This window comes from Miniopterus schreibersii, assembly GCF_964146895.1.
Source record: "Miniopterus schreibersii genome assembly, chromosome: 5".
In the NCBI taxonomy this organism is placed as follows: Eukaryota; Metazoa; Chordata; class Mammalia; order Chiroptera; family Miniopteridae; genus Miniopterus; species Miniopterus schreibersii.
In genome coordinates, this window is record NC_138106.1 from 12502420 (window position 1) to 12528637 (window position 26218).

Consider the following 26218-nt stretch of genomic DNA (forward strand, 5'->3'; position numbering starts at 1 on the left):
GAAGAGAATTTTGGGGAAGGCCATTTAGCCTGCCTGAGCTGATACAGACTTGTTCTGTAGCACTCTAGCTTTTTCATTCTGTCATTTTCACATCTCTCTCACCCTCACCCCACAGCTATTAGAGTAAGCTTGTTCCCTTGTCTTCACACCATTTTCTTTCTCCTTGGGAAATTAGGTTGAAGACAAAAATGAAACACATTTTAAAGAGTCATTTATACAGCAACGAAGATGTCCTTCTGTAGGTGAGTGAATAAGCTGTGCTACCTGCAGACAGTGGAATATTAGTCAGTGCTAAAAAGAAGTGAGCTATGAAGCCATGGAAAGACATGGGAGAACTTTACATACGTATCACTAACTGAAGGAAAGCAATCTGTAAAACCTACACCCTGTGTGATTCCAACCATATGACATTCTGGAAAAGGCAGAAGCATGGCGACAATCAAAAGATCAGTCACTATCAGGGCCTGGAGGACAGGTACAGATAAATTGTTGGAACACAGTGATATTTTATGGCAGTGAAACTACTCTCTATGATACCCTAATGATGGACACATGCCATTATATATGCTTGTCCAAGCCCATAGAATATGCAATGCCAGGAGCGAACCATAATGTAAACTATGGGCTTTGGGCGCTAATGTGTCAATGTAGGTTCGTCAGTCATTACAAACGTACCACTCTGCGGGGCGCGTTAATAACCAGGAGAGCTACGCATATGTGGGGCAGGGGCTATCTGGGAAAAATCTGTAGCTTCCTCTCAATTTCGGGGGAACCTAAATCTGCTCTAAAAAATAAAGTCTTTTAAACAATAACACCAAACATGACACCAAAAGAGTCATTTGTATCCGAGGTTTACAAAGCATAGTCCCAGGCCAGCAGTTTTGGTATCACCTGGGAACTTTTTCGAGAAGGTACCACTCACGCCAGCCTTACTGCATCAGAAATCCTGAGATGCAGTAATCTCTGCTTAAGAAGCCTTCCCGGTCATTCCGATGTAGGCTGAAAGCTGAGAAACACTGCTTTTGATGATGGATTTCTACCCCCGGCCTACTTACAAGTCTGACTTCCAAATAGTTTTGCTCTTTATGCTCTTGATGTTCTCTCCAGGTCTTCAGCGCTCACTTCTTCCAAATAAGAAATCTTAGGCTTTTGTTTTGTTTTAAATATTAATGTTGTATATAGTCTTACAATTGCATTTTCCCCATTTTCCAGATAACTGAGTGTTAGCTCCTGGTACCTGTCAGCTTCATCTGAATTTTGTTGTACCAGGTTGATAGTTCAGACTGTGTGGGGGGAGGATGGGAGCTTGTCTAGTTTTACTGGAGATGAAGTTTCCATCTCTATTTTATTGTGATTTATAACACTTTTAATGTCTGTCAAACAGTTTTGGAAATATGTACCAACTCTCCGTCTTCTTTGGAAGTCTCCCAGTGGACTGCGTATTTATTAGATACTAACACCTAATGGAATGTAACTCCTTTGCTCTAATATATAAACTTCCTCACAATGTCAAGCTTTCAGGTACACCTGAGAGCTATTTCAGTGCATCGTTATCTCCACTGAAATGGAAAAGGGATCTAGGGGTTATTTCTCTCTAACAGCAGAAAGGTATACCAATCATGCTTGAAAATAAAGTAGATTGTCCCCAAGTATTGACCACCCCCCCCCCCCCCCCAAATCCTGGTGTCTCCAAGAGCATCGTTCCACTGCGGATCAGAAGGCTCTGAAAAACCACATTTGTTCTTTTGCCATCTTGCTAAGAATTCAGCTCACATCTTGGCTTCTCACTGGTGCTTCTAATAAGGAAAAGTGAGCTAAAGAGAAACTGGAGAAACTACTTAGGTTAGATAAAAAGAAATGCACATTAAACAGCTGTCTAGAAAAACACCTGCTCTAGCAAAACCTAGAGGGACAGTCGTCCTAAATGCAGCACTTCAGAGAAAAACACATGAGCTAAGGTGGTCAGCAGCTGCTGCCCTCCTTCCTTTTCTCACCTTGCTCTCCTCTCCTAAGGACCTGCTTTTCTCATATGAGGTGTGGCCCTGGGTTCAGGTTCATTGTGTCTTGCTCATTTCTGCATTAAGACCTTCATGGCCTGTCAGGAAGTCCAACTAAATTCTCACTTTCCTCATAATGACTTATTGATCCTTTCACTAGGATATCAAATATGAATTTTCCCCCAGCAATATTGGGTCTTTCTGCATGCACTTAGGCCAGCAACTGTGTAATTCAGCAGTGACCATGAGTAATGCTTTCGGTCCTCAGCTCCTAATCTGCAAATACATTAGCCACTGCTTTTCTCCTGCATAAAAATGAATACACAGAAACTTCATTTAAAATGAAGTCGAGAGGCCAGTAGGGACAGCTCTTACACCCTACGTGGATCAGGGTGCCCCAAAGGAAGAACTGTTGTTTATAACAGCCCTTCCGACTTCCTCTTCCCTGTGAAGTTTCCTCTCCTTTATTTCTCAGGAAATGCACAGGTTTGCCATTAAGTCTGATGTTCTGAATTGTGATTACTTTTGTTCCTGAATAAATCCATTTTCCTGGAGAAATATCTGGCTATTTGTTTAAGGTCAACACCTGGGACCGTTGCCCTTAATTTGAAAATAAGGAGTGTCCATTCAGGAAACACCATGTTCCCTGTGGGGCAAATACCTGTTGGAGGCAAAATTCCCTTTAAAAATTGGCTGACAGAGCATAGTGGGTGTGAAGTAAAGCACCGGGACAGGGAAAGGCGGGCAAGAAAAAATATGAGTTTTATTTTAAATGATTAAGAACATGGCCTTTTGTATCATAAATAACAATAATGATATTGAACATATTAACCTATTTTATATTTTGTTTTTTCCTATTTATGTAAACAATTAAATCACACAAATTAATGTCATATTCTTTCCTGCTCCTGTCATATGCTTATATACACAATCTCTCATGTTGTTGACAATTTCCTGCAAACTTTAAAAAATTGTTGATTATTCATAGAAAATACCACTATCTTATAGTTTACCAGAGATGCATTTTTGAAAACTCAGTATGTTTATATTATATATTATAACAACTTTTTAAGAAGAAGTTAGTCAATATATTTTAGTTGCAAATTAAAACATTATTTGTAAAAATTAACTCTTAACACACAACAATCCAACTTGTCTCTTACAGTGCGCCAAATTGTTAACTAACATAATCGAAATAAAAGTTACACTAATAGAAATTAATCAAATATAAAAGATAATGTGAAAAATTTAAACATAGAAACTTTACTTTAGCATCATTTAAATCTTAAAACAAAAGATAAATATTGAATATGTCTAAAAAAAGTTTCATAAGGAAATAATTATTGTTAAATATCATCAAGTATATTTTACTATGAGAGATCCTTACATTATCATGTGAGATACCATAATCCAATGTAAAATTTCCATTGCAATGATACGACAGGGTACAGTAAGATGAATAAGGCCCTGGAATCCAGCAGAAATGGTCATTAAATTCAGCAATGTATTTTAGTTATGTGACTTCATTCAGTTAGCTTTCTGAGCCTTGGCATACTCATACAGATATGAAATTCCAAATGTGTGTGTGTGTGTGTGTGTGTGTGTGTGTGTATAGATTAAATTACATCACATTTCAGAAAGCACATATAACAGAATTTTTCAGTTGGCTACCTATCTTTGTTTATAAATTCATAGACGGAAATAAGTCATAAGAAAATAAAATTGTGTTTCCTTCCCTTTTATTTATCCTTTTTTTAGGAGACATGGCACTTTTGGCTTGAATTATCCCCATGAATCTTTCCAATTTCCGTCGTGATTTAAATACATAGACATGGCTGATACAGAAATGTACTAGGCCCTTGTTTGTCGTTTTTACTCTGAAAACAAAGCGGCAAATTCATGAAATAATTGGTGTCATCAATAAAAGATGCACTTGCTGTACTTTCTCACTTGGATAGGTACATTTATTTTTCATCTGGTGTTAGATAGTGCTCTGCTTACACACCCATGGGAAACAACAGAGTTATCTCTGTACCTAACGAACAACTAGACTTTGATAAATGCAATGGGGCAGAACTCATGTACCAGAGATGTCACACATCACTTTTTGCAAGAGCTGAGGTTTTTTTTCTGTATACTTAACATGTGAGAACAACAAAAATGGTTTCTTAAAACTTTCATTCCTTAAAATGTTATTATATGGTATTAATTATAGACTACTAGTTTTGAAACTGGTTGAGAACTTTTCAGTAGAAAAATTTTTAGTTGCAGGAATTTTCTCAAAGTAGAGAATATTTTTACATATTACAATATGATGAACAAAAATATCCTAAACTAAAAACAAAACAAAACAAAACTTCATAATTCAGGTTTTGCCCCTGCAACCTTGTTTTCCACAAATGAGTTACAAGTGTGCACAAATAGGTTAAAATTCTGCAAAAATATTTATCCCCCCTACAGGCACCTAGTTAGCTGAACAAGATTGGAAATATAAGTCAGCTACCTCCAACATCAAGTAACCTACTCGGTTTTTCCAATGTCATATAATTATAGCCTTTTCTATGTACATCATGACATGAACAATTTAAGAAAAACTTTAGGGAAGGTAACTCTTTAAAAATAATTAAACTGTCCAATCAAATATTTGAAATAATATTTGAAAGTAATTACTGATCTGAATTAATAATAATAATAAAGTAAAAACAGGATCCCTGGAAGGTAAACAAACCCCAAAGGGAATATTCTCACTGTGACTTTTGGCAAACTCGAGTGAAATTAAACAAAGACACAAGAAGACAGCTATGATGCTACAAATAAGCTCCAATAGATCAGTAATCACAATGAGTAAACAGAATAACCTTTAAAAGTCAGAGATCAGAAATCACAATAAACAAAACTCACTAGGCAGAGAAAAAAATCAAAATGTAAGCAAAAGGAAATTTCAGCTAAGCTTGTTGGGGAAAACATATCAGAGTCACATAATTTTAAACTAAATTTTTAAGAAGAATACACTTCTAGACACTAGAGGACATCAGATGTCATATCCTTGACATAGAATAACTTTAGGGTTTTTTTATACATGAGAACAATCTAATGCCGGCTCCAAATATTTCTCTGTAGACAACTGATGAGAAAGGACCTTGTGATAATTAGGCAGAAAAGTGAGAACTCTGAAAGCTCACAGCAATATCAGATGTGGTCTATAGTTAAACTTTAAAATTTAATATTTTGATATTTATTGTCCATCATGGATTTTTGTACTAATTTTGATGTTTAAAGATATATGGCATTAAAATATTATTTAGTTAGTTAAATCATTTATCTAAATTTTTGATGTCTTCACACTTCTGGCCCTGCTTATGCACGATGCAGCTTAATCCACTCTTTTTTCTAGGTGAAAGTTACCACTAGGAGGTGGCAGCACATATGTGCCGTTCAAGGTCTCAGGTCCTATTGCTATGCTGAGGAGTCAAGCATCTATTTTTCTGCTTGTGGTGTACTTGTTATGGTTGTGGCTAATGGTTCTCCTGACTTGAACTCATAGTACAGGGCACACTTAAAGTAAAAGATGACTGTCCAGGATATTCCACTGAGATATACAGTCTCGGAGGTACAAGAGAGCACTTGGAAGGGGCTGCCTAGCCTGCTTGTTGACAAGGTACTTCTTTTGGTGGAATTCCTTTACACAGTCTCAGTCCTCCAGCTATAATATGTTCCTGTTGCCTTATTAAACAGGAAATATGCTAAAAGAATTTTGATATCTTGTGAGTCTTTGAAAGGATGTAAAATTAAATTACAAGTGGGTAAGTAGCCTTCGATTTCTGTTTTCCTCTGTATATTACTTGCACAGATTTCTACATATTACAAGTAACACAAGTAAGGCAAGATAAACCATAAGAATCTCTATTTACTATGAAACCACTATCCTCTCTCCTACATATTATTGGAAAGAGCCACACAAAATTTAGAAATGAAGGGAAGCTAAATATAAAAGAGTAAGACAGCTTTCAGCTAACAACTATTCATGTAAAGGAAAGAAGAAAGAAACACAAACATATTACTTTACTTGAAGAGAGTCTCTACATAGTAATAAAATGTTGTCAATCCCTAGTGAAATAATAGAATGTTTGTACCTAAAAAAGCTTAAAATATTGTATAATTTTTCTATTGCAATGTTATTTAAATGACAAAAACACCACAACACATAAGATGTCAGAGATGTTAAAAAATACACATATGTGGCCCTAGCCAGGTGCTCAGTTGGTCAGAGCATTGTCTCATACACCAAAAAGTTGTGGGTTCAATTTCTGGTCAAGGCACATACCTAGGTTTCAGGTTGATTCCAGTTGGGGCACGTACAGGAGGCAACCAATGTTTCTCTCTCATAATGATGTCTCTTTCTCTCCCCCCCTTCTCTCTCTAAAATCAATGAAAAAGCATATCGTCAGGGAATTAAAAAATATATGTACATTTATGTAGTTCATGGGGTGTTTTGGCTTGCTTTAACTGTGCAGCTTTCTAGTCTCAAATAAGTTTACTCATATAACTGGTCATCAGCTAACTGCCAGCTGGTCTTGCTGGAATGTCTCCAAAGGACTAGCCAGGGCATGATCTGATGTTTAAAAGCAGATGGCAAGAAACAAACAAATCGACCAAGCACACTCACTGTTCAGGCTCATGTCAGGTTTGCTAGAGCTCCACCGACCAGAGCAGGCAAAGCCTACAGTCAAGTGAAGGGCACCATGAGCCCCTCAGGCACAGCACATAGGACCACACACCAAGCAGAAGAAAGAAGGGAACAACTAACTAAAAACTTAAATCAAAGTGTGAATAATAAGTAGGAGAGGAGAAAGAATTGCAAATGAATTAAAAGAAAATAAGTTTTAAGAGAAGAGTGATGCATTAAAATTGTGTTATTTAAAAAAAAAGCACTAAAAAATAGACTAATCTCTGGAGAATTTACCAAGTAAAATAGAAATAGTATGTATGAATAATTTAAGTAAGGCATGCCACAGAGATTTAAAATATAGTGGGTATGACATAAAGCTTTATACAAATATATTTGAAAACATAGATGAAATATATAGATAATTAGAAAATTAAAACTCACCAAAAGCAAACTCAGTATGAAATAGGTAACCTAAACATTTCTAATAATTTAAAGGTACGGAACCTATAATTTCAAATATTCCATTGGAAAAAAATACACAGGCAGATGTATTTGCAATTGAGTAGAACTGATAATTCTGATCTTCCACAAAGCCTTCCACACATTAGAAGATGAGAGAATATTTCTAAATGAATGGCACAAGTTTGCATAAACTTGAGTCTAAAGGAAAATACGTTTTCCTCGAGACACTGATATAAAGAGTAGTAGAGCTGGGTGATTGTACTTGCCTGGATCTTTTCTTTTCTCTTGGCCTTCAAGCAAGGACAGCGTGGTAAGAAATCTGGGTTTGCTTTTTCTGCGCTTTCACCCTTTGTTGGTTCTTTTCTTAGAGTCCACAGGGAAAAAGCATGGACATTAGGCTGCAGTTCTTAATACTTATTGGCCCCACACTTACTGAAACAAGCATTATATTCTATGACCAAAACATATCATTAAGAAGCTGAAACGTTACCTGTGCTATAGTATATTTTAAATACTTTTCAGATACATACATTTTAAATTTTATCTTTTTTTTTCATGTGTGAAGGTGCATTTGCTTATTTACAGTATTTTAAACATCTTTGCAGAAGTAGTTTGATTTTTTTTTCCCCCTACAAAAATATCCCAATCTGAGTAGACCATGCCACGGTATATAATGCTATTTTGGACATTTTATTGATCGCATTATTTTGATACTTAGTCATTATGATATAATTTTATTTAAATACGCAAAGAAAATCTGCGTTTTCAAACTGATCATACTCTGCGTATTTTCAATTTATTAGATACATATTTTATCCATTTTGAGTAAGTCAAGGCTGCCAGTGAGATTATGTTTACTCAATAGATAAAGAAGTGGGGCTTTGTAATTATTCGGTTAGCTGACAATCAATAGATTACAAGCACTAATGGGAACTGAAAGTGACGGTGGTGTTCAATTGCCTGTTTGGTTACGGGTATTGATCAAGTTAATAACGTAACTGCAGAATCCCAACTTCCTCCTCTAATACACATTCAGTTCCAAATGTTTTAGTTCATTTGCTCTTTCAAGAAATGTACAGATGTTTATGATGATTACTTTCTCTCCAAAAACACCTGTCATCTTTATGTATCTCTATTTGTTAAGCTAGAGCCTGTAAGACTTTATTTTGTTCACTTCCATTTTACCTTTTCTTTATTTTTTACTCAATGTTCACTACTTCGCTTTATTTTCCCACTTTTTAATTTATTCATTTCTTCCCTACCCAGATTCCTTATCTATTTTATCTTGATTTATATCGCCTTGGTTTTACCATTTCCCACTATACTGAGGTCTTCCTCTTTCCCAGTAATTACAATTTGGTGGGACATCATCACAAAGAAAGTCAGCTGGTGCCGATATGTTGGTTCCCACCGAGATCTTCCACGTGGTTTGAGAGTGTAAGATAAAGGCAGAGCCAGCTGTCTCTTGAAAATTATTTTGGTCTCTTCACACTTTTCTATGTTCTCCATGTGTAACACGGAAAGTAAAAAATCCCCCAACACTTGATTAAGATGGAACTTAGTATCCTGGTTAAAGCAAAACAACTTCTATGTGACCAATGGTTGAGTAGCCCTACTTAAGGCAGGAGTTTTTGCTATATTATACTCTACCTCTGCTCTGTGACTGCGATTTTCAAATCTTTCAATGACATTTGGTTGGCCGTTGTGTTACTTTCCCTGCTCCCCTGTTGGGGAGGTCATCAGGGGGACATGACTGCCTTGGCCTAGTGATTCAGTTGGTAGGAGCATCATCTGGTACACTGAAAGTTTGCAGGGTTTGAGGTCAGGGGCACATACCTAGGTTGAAAGTTCAATCCCTGGTTGGAGTGCACATGGGAGGCAGCCAATCAATCTTTCTCTCTTTCTCTCTCTCTCCCTTCCTCTCTCTCTAAAAATCAATAAAAACATATCCTCCAGTGAGGACTAGAATAAAGAAAGACATGACGGCTGGTTTAACCTGAGAACTGGACCCTGGCAATTGGAGGTTCCACATCCCACTCTACTCCCAGAAGCCCTGATATGATAATGTGGTCATGAGACCATATGGATGGATTACATGATTAAACCCAGTTAAGGCCTCTTGTATATGTGTAACTGAACTCAGTGAAGACCTCTATATAAAGTATTGAAGTTCTGGTAGGTGGATACAGAAAACTGCTCATGTAGAGTGTCATCCAAGACAAGCCTTGTTTGTGAAACCTGCCACCTACCAATCTGGAGTGGTGTGCCTTTTGGGGGGTCTACCCCTGCCCACATTACACCCAGGAATGCTCCCCAGGAGGTTCTTACAAACCAACAACCCCCAAACCCCCAAACGTAGAGCTGCAGATTTCTACTGCTTTTTTCAGGCTTTATTAGAAGGTTGATGAATACAAGCTTGGGGAAATAAAAGTATGGTAACCGGAAAAGTCAGTTGGCATGTTTTGACTTCAGACATTTTAACATTTAAACTGATCTTTCCTTGGTTTTTACCACACTGGGTTGAATCCCTGATGTCTCATTTCCACCTACTTGGAATAAGAGCCTTAGATTCTATTTACAGATGTTACGTGCTAACAGGGAATGAGTGTGCTTTCACTTGGTTCATAAGTAAGCAGCTTCTTTAAAAACAAATTTTAACACATGTATTACAATAAAACTGTCATGACAATCACAAAATTAGGAGAATGTGGTGAAAAAGTTGATTTTCATAGAATAACTTTCTCAGTCATCTCCTCTAACAGTGGTATATAAATCTCTAACTCTTGGGGGTAGAATATTCTATTCAAAATAATATATTAAAATAAGACTTGAGTCTATATTTCTTTGCTTAAGGACTTAAAAAGATCTTTATGCTATGGTAGAAAAAGCAATGTATTAGAGCTTATCTGCACAAACCTTTCAGCTTAACAAGATATTATATTTTCTTTGTGATGGAGGGCATGCAGTGTGCAAAACTGGATCTTCTTGAGTTCATTTTTTCCTCTTTATATCTTGAAGATGTTATCTTTTTTGTGGATTCCATTATAATTCATGCATAAATGCATGAGGCTCCCTGAATCCCTATCCAGAGCTCTGTTATGTGCAATACAGGTTCTCACTGCCTAAAAACCAGATTAAAAAAAATATTTCTTGATTTGAGAGAGAGGAAAGGAAAGAGAGAGAAAGGGGGAGAGAAGCATGATGTTCCACTTATTTATGCATCATTGGTTGAGTCTTGTATGTGCCCTGACCAGAGATCTAACTTCGAACTTTGTCATAGCAGGACAATGCTCTAACCACTGGGCTACTTGGCCAGGGCTGAACAGTCTTTCTGTAACAAGTGCTACCCCAAATACTTTACAGATTTTTTTTTGTTTATTCCCACAATAACCTTATGCATTGAAATTTTAAAACCCATTTTACAAATGGGGAAACTGAAGGTCAGATAGATGAACTAATTGTGCCTAAGATTATATTGTATACAATGGTGGGGCTGTGCTCAACACACTCCTAATACTAGAGCCTGCAGTCTTAGGGCTGTGACTTGGACATGACCAGTCTTCTCAGATGGGCAGGTGCTGGAAAGATCGACTACCTATGAGTGTTCATAGGAAGTCCATTTTGCTCTAGAGAAGAAGCACATAGAAAGCTAAGGAAATGGAGCCTTCCTTTATACCTTGGGTGAATATCTGTGAAAATGTGTTAGCAGTATAATTAAATTTATCATCTCTTTAAATATATGCCCATCTTTCAAAATTGCTAATGTTTCCAAAGTAATACATTATAGTGTGTACTGGCATGGTTTGGAATTGTCATTGCATTTGTTTATTTGTGACTATCTTATGCAAGTTGCAGTTGAATAAAAAATAGAAACAGGCCATGATAGTCTACGCTTGACCAAATAATAATTAAACACATTTATTCTGCTTTATGTTTTCCCTGAGGAGATAAGTCTTTTAGGGATATTACCTAATTATTTAGGTCATAACTTCCCCTTTCTCTTTACAAGAAAGAAAATTAAGCCAATGCCAAGTGCAATGGCAGAACTATAACTCTTAGAGAGATTAAATAGTTAGCAAAAAAACACCATCCAAGTTGACCCTCTGTTATTGCTACAATGATAGATAGAATTGAGTTGTTTAATTCTCCATTGAGGTTACTGTAGGAAAGTCCCAGTAATGCTTCTTCTGTGTTCAAGTAGAAAGGTCTTTGTAGGTTAAGTCACAGAAATTAACGGCACACTTGAACTTGTTTGGGAATTGACTAGCACTTTCTTCTTTGATTTTCAAAATTAATATTTGAAAAGTTTTCTTAGGTTGTAATACATGAGGTACTTCATTATATGGCAAACCCTGTGCAATTGTGAAATATAATTTTTGAATTTTTCTCTTAATATAAAATTGAAATATAAGACAATAAATTCCCATATTAAGAAATTCCTGAGGAATACCCTCAGACCACAGATAAAATAATTTTCAGAAATCTGATCTCCTTAGTTGTAGGGCTAAGAGACAGACTTTACCTTAATTTGGGGAATTATGGCTTGGAATTGATGCAATATATTGCATCCATAATAGTCCATTAAAAAGCCTGGTTATTTCATCAACTGTATTTGCTATGAAGATTTAAAAATTTATATTAAAAAAATCAGGAACTTGGAGAGTGTTTTACTCAGTGAGGTTATAAAAATGTAAAAATGTGGAAGGTTATATACCACAGGGGAAAGTAGAGTGCTCATATTATATACAGCTGTATAAAAGATTTTAGGAGGGTAATAAAGCAATAGTTTTACAAACCAACACTAATGGTTATGGTAAAAGGATGTCTACATGACTCGGAAATACTGTAACTTTTACTTTCTATTGAGTTAATGAATACTAATGAGAAAATGTAATCTCTTATCTTTTACTGAAATATATTTATAATTTAAATTAAATGGTACATTTATAATTTTATTTGTATTAAACAAGATGTTTAGTCAAAATAATGGAAAACGTGAATGCCATGCCACTAATATTTTCACACTGTAGATTCCTGACTTATAAGATAAGAGCTATGCAAATTGCTTCATTCTGTTCTGCCTGAGGGTAGCAATATACAGGACACAGTTTCACAATAGCTGTTGTAAACAACTTTAAAAATGGGCAGCAATTTCACAACCTAGTGCTCATAGGTTTTCACTCCATTTTCTTCAAATTCTATTTTTATATTAACTGAAAAATGGACTCTAATTAAACTGAATTAAAAAGGAATTAAATTATTTATTTAAACCTGAAAGCTTGTTTATTTGAGGTGGGTATGATATTAGCTCTACTCATTTTTACATGCATTAAAAAAACTCTTTTTTCAAAATGAAAACTCTTTTCTTTCCCTTGATAAAATTAAGCTATTTTGGAGTTTATTTTTTTGTTTTGCTACTTGTTTATTGGTTTTTCACCTGATGAATGACAAACTTGTTTAGAGGAAAACACATGCATCTTGGAGACTGAATACTTGAAATAATAATTAACCTCAAGGTTTATAAGTAAATAGTTGCATGGCTTTATGTAAATCTTGTAAACAGAACACAGAAACCAGAACACAGAACACAGGACCTTTGTGAATATTAAATTAGAAGACATAGATTCATTTAGTTTATAAAATTCAAAGGCACTGCAAAATTGTTGATTATATTCAGAAATATATATGATTACTTTTCTAGGGTTATAAAAAATAAGCTAATTGAAATAATTTAATATTAACAATTAATTTAAATTTCCAACAAATATTCTGCATTGGATTTCAGAGTACCTTGCCTTAATTAGCATTCTCAGTGCTTGGCTGTTAGACTTAGGTCTTTTAGCTGTACTCAACATAGAACTCTGTCATATTTATGTAGAGTGATTTTTGGTGTTTTTTCTTATGTTTGTGAAATTATTGCAATCCAATGTCAGTGTTGAGGCCAACAGACAAAATCTCCATAATAATTTGTAATGTAGTGCAGGGATTGAAAAACTCTCTGTAAAAAGCTAAATAATAAATATCTCAGGCAGCAAAGGATGCACCTAATATATGCAAAGATGATATATATTTTTGCTAGCTTATAGTCTCGTTTTATAGTCATCTTAATATTTATGCATTTGCTTATTTTTTTACAACACTTTAGAATGTAACAACAACAACAAAACTTTAATGTGAGACCCATAGAAAAACATTTTGTGACCTGGATTTGGCTCAGGGGTCATAGTTTAGCCAATGCCTGCTCTAGTTGAGCTAATGCCATCTGGAGCTGCAATACCTTACATTCACCAGTTAGAAATTTCATTACACATAAGAAAGACGACCTGCTTACTCAAAGACAAAATGTCATTTAAAAGACCAAGTCTAATCCACTTCTCTGGATATGCACAGATTTTGGAAAATAATTTACTGTTTTTAAATTTGAAATTTATATATGATATAAAAATGTTTCAGAGCCAGTGACGATGAAATCAAATTAATGTTAACTATTGAAAGCATACAACTTGATAGGCTTCACGAGGAAATAATTTAGGATTTGTGTAGCAATCAATTACTATCTCTACATATACACAGAAGTGTTTTCTCATTTCAGTTTCAAGTACTTCTAACAATATCATCCTGATGGAAAGATAGTATATTATCCCTGCATGCACATGGGAAAGAACTAAAATGATTCCATGCAGTGCGACCAAAGAGAAAAAGAGCTGAAGTTGGAGGAGAACACCCCGTGACATTCAGATTATATCTGCCCTTAGATGCAAATTTTCAACTATATCCCAGATGGTGGTTAAATTAATGAAATCTTTCATGTGTATTTTAGAACATCAGAGAAGCCATCTGGCTATTGACAGCCACCTTAATTTTTAGCGTCTTTATTGTGAATTTCACAGTTCAGTGTACCATTTTAATGCCAGGGAATGTTTTATCATCCATATTTAATTATTAAGTGCCTAAACGCACTGACATTTTGAAACCAAATAAGATAAGACTGATTCAGATCATGTCAATACATGCCAAATAGTGTGTTGGAAAATTCTTTGCAATTCAAGCCAAAAACTATTGACCTGGAATAGGCAGGTGTCTTCTGTGGATGTGTTATGCAATTTGCATTATACCTGTGAATGTGATAATTCCCAGATTCACTCTGTGCATATAGACTCAGTTATAATATATTCTTAAGTTGCCTTCATAAAAATTCATGAGCAATAATTGTTGTGTGGAAAGTAGAATAGATATACTGAGGACCAAGAACTGAAAAAATTTTCTGACTTGAATACAAGTTTGTTATTTGAGGGCAAATTATAGATACTGAAGAATTCATCTGATGTTATTACTCTGCTGAAAAAAAAATTAAGGATGCTACATGCTTTGGATGGTAATTCAAATATAAAACCTGTTCTTTATTGTATTTTATGATTTTTATTTTTATTCTAGAAATGAGGAAAACATTTGGAAAGATGATCCTCCCTCAACATGCATGCACACACGCGCACAAGGTAAGAAGTATAATTTTGTAATCAATGTATGGAAATGGATATAGCAGTTTGGGATTTTATGGTTCCATTTTGAATTATTGTGTTGTTTATATAAAAATACAATTTTTCTCATGGATTTTAGTGTTTTTAAAGAACCAGATGAATCTGTTGATTTATTACATGAAGAAAATTTGTCAAAAATGTACTTGTTGGGAGGGGAAAGTCAATGAGGTGGTGTAGGAGGTTCCTGAATTCACTTTCTACCACGGACACACCAGATCTATAGCTGCATATGAAACAAGTCCCTCTAAAGTGGACCTGAAAACTAGCTGAGCAGCTCCTCCACAACAAAAAGTAAACATGGGTAGGAGAGGCAGAGACATGGTCTCACCAAAAAACCCACCCTCCATGTGGTGCCCTCAGCGAGGAGGGATCTCACAAATGTGGAGCTTCTACCTGGGGAGTGAGGGCTCATGCCCCACATCAGGACCCCCAACCCTTGGGACCTCCACTGGAGAACTGAACCCCTAAACCAGCTGGCTTTGAAAACCCATGGGGCTTATGTCTGGGAGACCCGAAGGGCTGTAGAAAACAGATTTCACTGGCAGAGGGCTGGAGCACAGACTCACCGCCCCAGGGCTCCAGTGCAAAAGCAGTGGCTGGAAAGTGCCTAGCCCTCATGAGAAGGAGATTCATTTGTTAACCTTAAAGCATCCGTGAGAGGGGCAGGGTCTGCTGGGGCTCTGTCTGGGGATGGCCTTGCTAGTGTCAGGTAGGGTGCACAGTTATAGCACTCTCCCCGTCCTGCTAAAGCCATCAGGTGCACCCACCCCTGCACCTTGCCACTGCCCCCCGAATGCCAAGGGGTGAGGGCATCCACACAGGAATCACCCAGTGAGTTTCTGACTCTGTCAGCCAAGAACTTGTGTGTCTGGGCCTCACTGGACTAAAACAATTGGCGAGACAGTGTTGGCAGACAGGCTGCTGTCCCCAGGGCACTGAGGGCAGCAGACTGACCCCCCCCAATCTTCCTGTAAGGCTTATTTATCCTGCAGTTTCAGCCTGAGGGGTGGGTGTCGGGCTTGCCATACATCTGGAGCTGTGGAGGTGCATACCAGGGGAGGCTGCTCTCCCTGGGCCTCCCTGCAGCCTGCAGGTACTTTCCAGAAAGGAGCTTATACACTCATCGGGAGCCCTGATTTTTGTAGCCGTTGCCATGGGGACAGCTCCAGATGGCTGGGTGTGGAAGCCAGTGGGGTTTATGATTGTGGCCCCCCAGGGCTATACATATTTAATACTTTGAAAGCTACCACCTTGAGGGTCTAGCTTCCAGTCAGCCTGGAAGTAAGCACTGATTGAGATTTCTCCCTTTGGAACACTGACAGGCCTGGGCATCGCTCTGCACCCCTGTGTTCACCGCAGCGTCATTTACAATAGCCAAGATGGGGAAACAACCTGAGTGTCCATCCGTGAATGAATGGCGCGCACACACACACACACACGATGGGATACTATTCAGCCATAAAAAAGCATGAAATTTTGGTATTTGCAAAAACATGGATTGAACATAAGGGCATTATGCTAAGTAAAATAAGCCAGACAAAGACTATATGGTTTAACTGGTATGCAGAATCTGAAAAAGCAAAACAAGTGAACAAACAAAGCAAAACTCAAGCAGAGAACAGATGGGTGCTGCCAGAGGCGAGGGGTTTAGAGGGTGGGCAAAATGATGAGGGCGAGTAAGAGGCACAGACTTCCAGTAATAAAATGACCAGGTCCTGGTGACATAATGTGCAGTGTGGTGACTATTGTCAATAACATTGTATGGCACATTTGAAAATTGCTGAGGGTAAATTTTAAAAGTTTCATTATAAGAAAAAATATGTAACTGTGATGATGGGTGGTAACTAGTCTATTGTGGTGATCATCTGCAGTGTCTACAAATATCAAATCATGTTACACACCTCAAACTAATGTGGCAGTTTAATGTTATACATCAGTTATACCTCATTTAAAATAATACTTCTTAAAGTAATATATGGAAAAAGGAAAGTTAACTGTATCACTTAGAGCCCAATAACTTCTACATTTAGGTGAAAGAGAAAAGCTGTTAATACTGAGCAGAATTTACAAGAAGGAAGCAGGATTAGGTGAGACACTGATGATCTGTTGAAGAGACCAGGGGTTAAAACCTATTTGTCCTAATGTATAAAACATTTCTGTAGGCTACATTGTCCACAGTGGTTTTCTGTAGATTATATAACAGTAAAAGGGAGCGCTGGAGCTGGCTGGAGTAAAAGCAATAATGAAATCATCAATACCATTAAACAGCATAAATTTATATTAACTTGCAATTTCCATTCTTCCTCCTAGGGAAGTTAATAGTTCCTTAAGGGCTGGTATGTTGTCTTATTTGTCCCTACAGTTAGCACCCTGCTGAGCACTGTGCTAAATGCCTAAGAATTTGGTAAACTTAACTGACCTAAGAAGCTCTAATCTACATGTGGTGTAGAGTCTACCATCAGGAGTTGGGTACTATCAGAGAATCAAGGCCAAAACAAGAGAAAGCAGGCCATGTGAAAGAAAGAATCAAACAGGAGCTCTGCCACAATTTATGGTAGAATAAGGGATCTGAGAATGATAGTGGTGTAGCTGGATTTGACCAGTTAAATCAGTATCTAAGGCAAAGGAAGGGTGTCACAGAACATTTCCTCTTCCAAGAGAAGGGTGAAACCTGAAAAAAGGCAGACATCATTTATTGTCAAGGCCAGGAACCAGGAAGGTTTTCTGACTCAAGCCCATGTTTATTATTTGGAGGCTGAAATATAAATGCCATCATAAGACCTAGAAATCCTGAAATATAGTCAGAGATTAAACTAGAAGACAAAATTATTTCCTAGAAATATATTTGTCCCCAAAATTTGAGAACAAATGGAGAAATGTTAATCTATTTCTTCTTATGAAGTACAGATATTCAACTTTTTCATCGATATGATTATAATTAGGCTTCCATTTAAACAAAACAGGAAAAACTTATAAAAAGGACATTTATGATATAGCTGTGATTTATGCATAAGTGGTGGAAAGTAATCTGAAACTATTCTTCTTTATTTATGAGTTTGTCCACATTATTTCCATCTCCTTAACATTTTAAGGAGTAAAAGCACGTGTAACTATGTCAAAGCCAACATTAACCTAAAGCTATACTAAGTAAGCCTCAGTTTGTGTGTTGGGTGTTCATGTGCATGTACAGCATTTAAAATTCTAGCTGAAAAAGAGGAAGCAATGCTATAAGGGAGTCATGCCGATCGGGTAATGCCAGTGATTCAGCAAGCATAAAACCAAGATCCCCTGCTTTTAAAGGGGGCATCTGTTGACTTCATCACTGAGAGTCTTGGGTCCCCTCCTCCTACCCCAATTTCTAGTACAACAGCTGCATCCCATATATTTCAGTCACATTGAATGCTTTCTGTTGATAGCACTCTTATTCTGTCGACCCCATATGACAGAGCAAGTTTAATACAGTGGAGGACCTTTGTTAAAAGTAGTTTAATGTTTTCTGACTTAACCTTTAATAACCACTTGATCCCCTTAATACACTTTTCTGGGGGGGGGGGGGAGGTGACTTTTTAAAATGTTTGTATACAATTATACAACTTACAAACATTATGAAAGCTGAAAGTAACACTTTCATATTGTGGCAGTGGCTACAACATCCCAGGATGAAGCGTTTAATATGTGGCAGAGTAGACAGCTGGGAGACCATTAAATTTTCTTAAGAGGTTAATTAATATTACATGGAGCTTCACAGAGAAGATATAAATATTTATTTATAATGATATATTCACTGTGAATTGAATTTTAAGGACAGAAAATAACTGGTGGATTTGCATAAACAGATGAAGTATTTCCATAGGTAAAAGTTAATTTTCCCAGTGCCTTCTCAGTTTGAGAGCATCTCAGTCTCAGAAATATAGTTGTTGTTTTTCCTTTTAGAGAGCTCTGCTGTCTATTTATAAAAGAGTACTATAACCTAAGGTATACAAAGCAGTCAATACTTAAATTGCTTCCTTTTCACAATGGTTTCTTTTTTAAATATATTTTTATTGTTGACAGTATTATAGATGTCCCCCACTTTCCCCCTTTTACCGCCCTACACCTAGCCCCTATAGGCCTTCACCACCCTATTGTCTGTGCCCGTGGGCTATGCATATAAGTACATAAGTTCTTTGATTTATCTCTTCTCTTCCCCCTGCAATACACACACATACCGAGATATGTCAGTCTGTTCCATGCCTCCATGCCTTGGGTTTTATTTTGTGGGTCAATTCATTTTATTCATTAGATTCCGCAAATAAGTGAAACCATGTGATATATGTCTTTCTCTGACTGGCTTATTTCACTCAGCATAATAGTTTCCAGTTCCATCCATGCTGTCTCAAAGGGTAAGGGATCCTCCTTTTTTATAGCTGCATAGTATTCCATTGTATAAATGTACCACAGGGTTTTTTTTTTTATCTACTCATCTACTGATGGGCATTTGGGCTGTTTCTCAATCTTAGCTGTTGCAAATAATGCTGCTTTGAACATAGGAGTGCATATATTCTTTCTGATTAGTGTTTCAGGATTCTTAGGATATATTCCCAGACGTGGAATCTCTGGGTCAAAAGGCAGTTCCATTTTTATTTTTTTTAGGAAACTCCACACTGTTTTCCACAGTGGCTGCACCAGTCTGCATTCCCACCAGCTGTGAACTAGGGTTCCCCTTTCTCCACACCCTTGCTTGTACTTCCCTAAAACAGTGTTCTGTGTTTGAGAAGCAGGTGTGTTTTGTTGAATAAATTATTTTCTTCTCCAGTGTACATACACCCTAACATCCCTAACATATTAAGATCTTATACTTAGGTCATTAGCCAAAGAATTAAGAGGTAAGATATGACTCTAATATAGTCTGATAAGTGTAAGCAAAGGAAGAAGGCAAAATGTCAACTTGGAGGATGAATCTATGTCAAGTTTCACCATGGGGAACACTTGCTGAGAGGCAAAAACCGTGATGAATCATTGGCCTCATTCAGCATATCCTTCAGTGTAATTGGAATGTCTACAAAACCTACAGTTGTCCTCGTTGCTAATTTTTTGTACATTAAAATTAACAGACCATATTAAAGGTTTATTTACCAAATTATCTAAAAATTAAAAAAAATATTTATTTTGGAAAGGTAAAATAAACATCGAATATTGAGTGAGGAATCAGAAGTCCTGAACACAATGCCTTCAGTTAATATAATCCATTACAAAATGTGACGAGATAAAATTCTGAATCTCTCTCCTTCTTTCTCTCCCGCTCTCACACACACATTTATTTATTTTCATTTCTATATACCCTTATTGAACCTTGAACATTCCCACATTTTTCTGGAGAGAGGAAGGGTCTAGTGAATAGAGTGTAGAATAATTCCAACAGGGACAGAATGAGAGAGAAGGATAGAATGGGCCCTCTTCATTATCAGTATAGCGTTTACCTAGGACAGTAAAAAGCACTCAGTCTTAAAAATACCCCCTTCCTTGACCTGTTTGTGATGCCTTCCTCTTCATAGGCATCTCCTCTTTTCCCAAGCCACTCTCCCAGTAATGTTACACCACATTTCAGTAATGGTTTTACACACTTTTCTCTGTCTAGACCATTTATCTGATCTCTGTTGTTCAATCCTAAAATGCTATCTTCAGGTCTTCGCTAACAAAGGAAACAGCCTTTAGTACCATCCAGGACAATAACTGCGCCTGTACCCAGCTATGTAAGCTTGAACTGGGCAATGACTTTGAACCATTAACAAACATGTCCGATGGTCCCATGCTCATCAAGCCTGGTGTGCTGTGTTCAGTGGTGTGCTGGGGGTCTGAAAAAAGAAAACAGCTCCCATTTGTCATGTTTCCCAATTTTCATCATGTCAGTACTTTCACCTCGGCCAATTTCAGTTATCAAACGATATCGACTCTAACCCTAACCCTAACCCTAACCCTAACCCTAACCCTAACCCTAACCCTAACCCTAACCCTAACCCTAGGTATAATCCTAACCCTAACCATATCCCTAATCCTAACCCTATGTCTAATCCTAACCCTCAGCATAACCCTAACCCTAACCCTAACTCTATACCAAACCCTAACCGTAGGTCTAATCCTAACCCTAATCCTAACCCTAATACTAACCCTAGGTCAAATCCTAATCATAACCCTAACCTTAACCCGAACCCTAACCCTAAACCTAACCCTAACCCTAAACCTAACCCTAAAAAGAAAAAAAAAAAGAAGAGAAAAAGATATCAAAGGGCTTGCAAATTTCTTGAAAATTGAATAGTTAGTCCTGGTGATCCAGTACAAGCTAGAACCAGCACATTTATTGTTGAATTAAGGTCAGGGAATAGTGTGTGTCTGTTTATGGAGCAATTAGTTACAAGGGGGAAAACAAATAGATTCCAATATATTTTTGTCAAAGTATTTAGAGATGATCTGTATTTCTGCATAAAACTAAAGCAAGGACCCAAATTATTACTGAATCGTCCATGTCTTTGATGGAAAAATGCTAAGTATCCATAAAATAAATGATGGCCAGAAGCTAAATATCAAGATCATAAACCTGTTTTGTCATAACATGAAGCTTGAGTATGCAGTGAAAAGCAAGTAGCTGCTGATCATATCAAATGAACCAAATGAAAAAAATCAACATTTCTATGATGTCTCTTTTAGCTCAATAATTGTGGGACCCCAGAAACAGGGTAGGAGGGGGAAAAATGTGTCCAAGAATAGCTTAGTCCATCTTCACTCTCCCATTTTCATTTGCTTGCTTTTTAAACAAGGAAACCTACCAGCCTATGGAACTCTGCACTAAAAATCTTTTTCTAGTAATGAGTTTACATTTGGGAGGGAAGCTAAATTTGCTAATTTTATCTACCACAGAAGAATGAATGCTCTTTTGTTTTAAAATGAGAGAAAGAAATTGCTTTCTTTGATCAGGCCCATGTAGCATACTTTGAAATCTAAATATCAGGATGACAGGATCACTTTAGGTTTTTATCAGACATAGCTTAAACCATCTTTTATGCACATCAGTATGATCAATATTATACATTGCAAAGTGAGATGGAGGCTCCATAATAATCTCATCTGTAACTTTCATCCTCGCATAATTATTTACATTCATTAGTGTGTTATAGGTATAGATATCATTTCGCACACTTCCTTGTGGTTCAGAAGGTTTAGAAATGCTTTAGGTTTGTGAAGCTGAAAGCCTGTCCCTCTACAAGATAGAAACTCACTCTAACTAGAGTTTCTATCAGCCAGGATTCAGCCATGTGACATGAGCCCCAAAGATCTGAAAGCTTACGTGAGCCTTTTTTTAATTGTTGACACTATTACAGATGTCCCCTTTATTACCCCCTTTGCCCATCTCCACCTAGCCTCCAGCCCCCTCCCTCTGGCCTTCACCACATGTTGTCTGTATCCATGGGCTATGCATATATGTTCTTTTGGCTAATCCCGTCACCTTCTTTCACTAATGTGAGCCTCTTATTCATTAAACTAGAGATGCCAAAAAATGACACCCTCCCCACCATGCCTCTTCCACGGAAGGAGAATCAGAGCTCCCAAAGGCAACATGTGGTGTCCAGTGTCTGTGACACAAACCAAGCTGTTTGTGCCCAGCAACAGCATTGACAGTTTCAGAGCAGAGCTCTGCTATATGGTTTGAGTGTAACCTCCATTGTAGAAACTCTAAAAATGATCCTTCAGCCCTTCTTGAGATATCAAATATCAATTTATACTCTTCTATTTTCTGTAAACCATTTTTTTTGTATTTATAACCAATTAGTGAAATAAATGATTTGAAACAGTGTTTCACAAACTGATAGGTCATAAAATTAGTTTTACTTAAGGCTAGATTTATTTTTTAATAAAATAGAACAGAAACATAACAGTAAAACATATATAATAATATTATAGTTCCATGAAACCTTTGTTTCGTGCATGCCAGTATATGTGCAATATGCATGTGTACATATGAGTGGGGATTGAGAGGCTTGGACCAGCTACCCTAAAGAGTGCAGGCACAGAAGGGAGACAAATGTGTTTGTAGTGGACTGAGAACTTTAATGCATTTGCTCTGAATTTCTAGGGACTTTGTTCAACTGCCTCATAAATCGACAACCAAAAGTTTTGTGGCTGCCATATTTGAAATAAAAAATAAGTAAATCAATGTTGATCTCACAACTCCAGCAATGTTAGTGGTTCTGGTAAAAACGTCAGTGTTGATTTATGAGTTGATCTCTGTGCTGAGGCTGTCTAGTTCTTATATGCATCTTATGTTGATTGAGTTTTTGATTTGTATAAAGTGTGATTTAATCTCAATTTCATCACCAATAGCACTAAACTGTATTTTTAAAATGACACAGTTTATCTTAAATGTTTTGCTTATAAAACTACCATCTTAACTGGAGCAATAAAAGGAATATCTGAATATCATTAGCCATTAGCCTATAATTAGGAACCAAAGTTAATAGCCATTTATGATCACTTACAAAATAACTGAGTGATGTTTTCTTTTTTATGCTCTTATGTGACAATATGTGCCAGAGTGTTACTAATGTCCATGAGTTTACTCAGGAAGCATGTGCCAGGTTTTAAGGAGCAAGAATGACTCTGTTTTAGGACATGAGAAAACTAAGCACACTAATTAAAAATGAATTAAATCTTTTAGTTTTATATTTCCGTTACAAAATCCTACAATACTTTCTCGTTGAAAAATGCTAATAATTGGCGAACCTATCTTGCAGAAAAACAGAAATAAGAGCTAGTTTCCTAACTTTATCAAAATTGCTTTGAATAAATTATTAACGTACCTTGAAATAAGTTGACCACCTTATATGTTTATGGTAAAATGCCCTTTCATATTTTCACTTATCACTATGGCTGTTAGGCACACAATGTGCATAAATAATCTTGATAAAAATTTTAAGAGAGAAACTCATACTGTGTGCTAGTGATTCAACAGAGAAGCAGCTATTTCAGTCATGTTCCATAATAATAATTTTATCTTTGTCAGGAAAAAAAGCCTTGAAAAGCTAACTTATTGTAGCTGCAGAAAATGGCTCTCACATCTGTGTGTTAATAAGAAGAAGTAGAAATGTAGCACTTGAATGTGCAAATATAACTCCCCAAATTATAATAGAACTAAACATGAAGACATTATGTTTCATGCATATTTAACATTAAGCACTAGGTATGTGCTGTATCCTCAATTCTGCTGGCATATTTGCATATTAAATTATTCTTAGAACTGGTTCACAAAGACATCACCACAAATGGTATTACCATGGAGCACCTTGAGGAAGCGTATTACCAACATCCTAAATTTCTGCTTATTTTCACCTTTGGGAATGACGTCATTGCTCCTACTCTTCAGATGCTAAACTGGTCTGGTCACCAGTACAGACCACAGCATATTATGAAAGGCAAACATTCAAATCCTCTCTGCAGTTGTATCTCTGAGAAATGCTCATAAATTCTCTGGTTTACATTCAAGGAAGGGAGTATTTTCTGTCCCCAACTCTTGTCGTTTCTCGTGACCAGCAGGCAGATGATGAAGCTCAGTTGTAGGGCCTGACTCCCAAGCAAAAACCATATTTTTTGGTCATTGCTGAGTCTGACAAGTATTTTCTTTTCTTTCTTTAACACAACAGATTTCCTTCTACAATTAGGTGATGGAGGACAGTTGCAATCCTCAAGCCTCCTAAATTAACCATCATTAAAATGGATTCATTCATGCTTGCAAAATAGGATTCTATATCCTTAGGGTATTGCATTATTGATCTTATATCTAACAATCTAAATACTATCTTAAAATTTTGAATGTCATTTATCTGTTATAAACATAGCACAAATTTAATTTTTTTTTAGAATTTTTGCAGAGACTATGTGTAGTTGATTAAGGTAGTTAAGAGTAGGTTTACTAAATTTTTGGAAATGGCTGATGCTGATACTCATTATGCCAATGAGTTGTAGTGTCTGAAACACACATTTTTGGGACTGGAGAGAGCTAACGTTTGTAAAATTATTAAAATAAGATTTTTGAAGTGTTTGAAATAGCCTTCATGACAATATTAAGCCATAAGATTTTGTATTTAATAGAGAATCTACAAAGGTGCTCAGATTTAAAATTCTAAAAAGTTCATTACATATCTGTCATTATTTCTCAAACAACTAAAGACAACAAAGCAATTTTTTAAACAAAATTAAATATCTTGGTCAAGCAATTTATTATTTTAAGTTAAATATCTTGGTCACCCCCTTTAAATATGCTAAGACAGTAGGTCTCATGTAGTGTCCAGAAATCTGAATTTTTAACCTCAGGAAATTAATACTCAGGTGCTCACAGGTTTTCAAAAAAAATGGGGATTATACTCCAGATCATTCAATCTCTCTTAAGTTAATATAAAATGGAAAATATATTTATTTTATGCTAAAAATCTTAAAAATATAAACAAGAAATTTGCAATAATAGTAGGCATGCCCACAATAGACCCCAAAGGTATTTATTGGCTTACATGTTATTTTAATCAGCATAATTTTGGATGCAAGCATCAAAAAACCCTACTTGTCTGGCTTGAAAAATAAGAAATAAAGCATCCTGCTATAAAATAGGAGGGCTGGAGATAGAAGGCTCTAGGATTATAAATTTAGCCACTAAATTATTTCACTAAGTACCAATGGACCTTTAAAATCTCTCCACTGTCCTTAGCAAGTTGGTTTGTCTACAGGCCAACTCTTTATAAGGCCCCCCAAAATCTGCTGCAGTTCAAGCCAAAACACCCAGAAATGCAAAGGGTCAGTGAATGGGAAGGAAAGATTTTTTAAAAGAAGAGAGTAATCTATCCTAGATGTACCTGTAAAATACCCCCTTTTATCTAATCGGCTAAAATTGCTTCACAAGCCAATGTCTAAATCCATCATTGGAAGTGAGCATGGAGCCAGCATAATTGGTTCTGACTGATCAGGTATGAAACTTGGAGCTGGAGGTGAGTTTCTGTTTATTGAGTTGGTGAAGGCTGAACACAAAAATTGGATTCTGCTAGCAAAGGAGTAAATATCTATTGGTCAGGCCAAAATTTTCTACTAGTGGATATTAAAGATATTTTCAAATATTTTATAAAAGGTTTATAAATGTTTTATAAGAGTTTTTCACCTGGATCATATAAAGCATTAACAGATCAGCTCTGTTTTGTATTGCTCAGTTTTTTGAATGGATAAGCCAAATATGCTTGCAGGGGAAGTCAATTTTTTTAAATTTTCAGTTCAATTTTAATACTTTTATCTTATCTTTATTTACAAAGTCTAACTTGGGGGATTTTAGGTGTTTCTTAAGAGTAAAATTTGCATTTGTTCTAAGAGGATCAACGTAAGGCCAGCATGCACGATTTTTTTTTTTGGCATTACTGATTATTGTGCTGGGAAAAGGGGAGATAACCAATGAAAGCAAGAATGATGAATTACATAAGATAAGGTAATCAGGCTTTCTATGTTTAATATAATGTTTCTCAGTCCCACTAGATCCTCCATTTGTC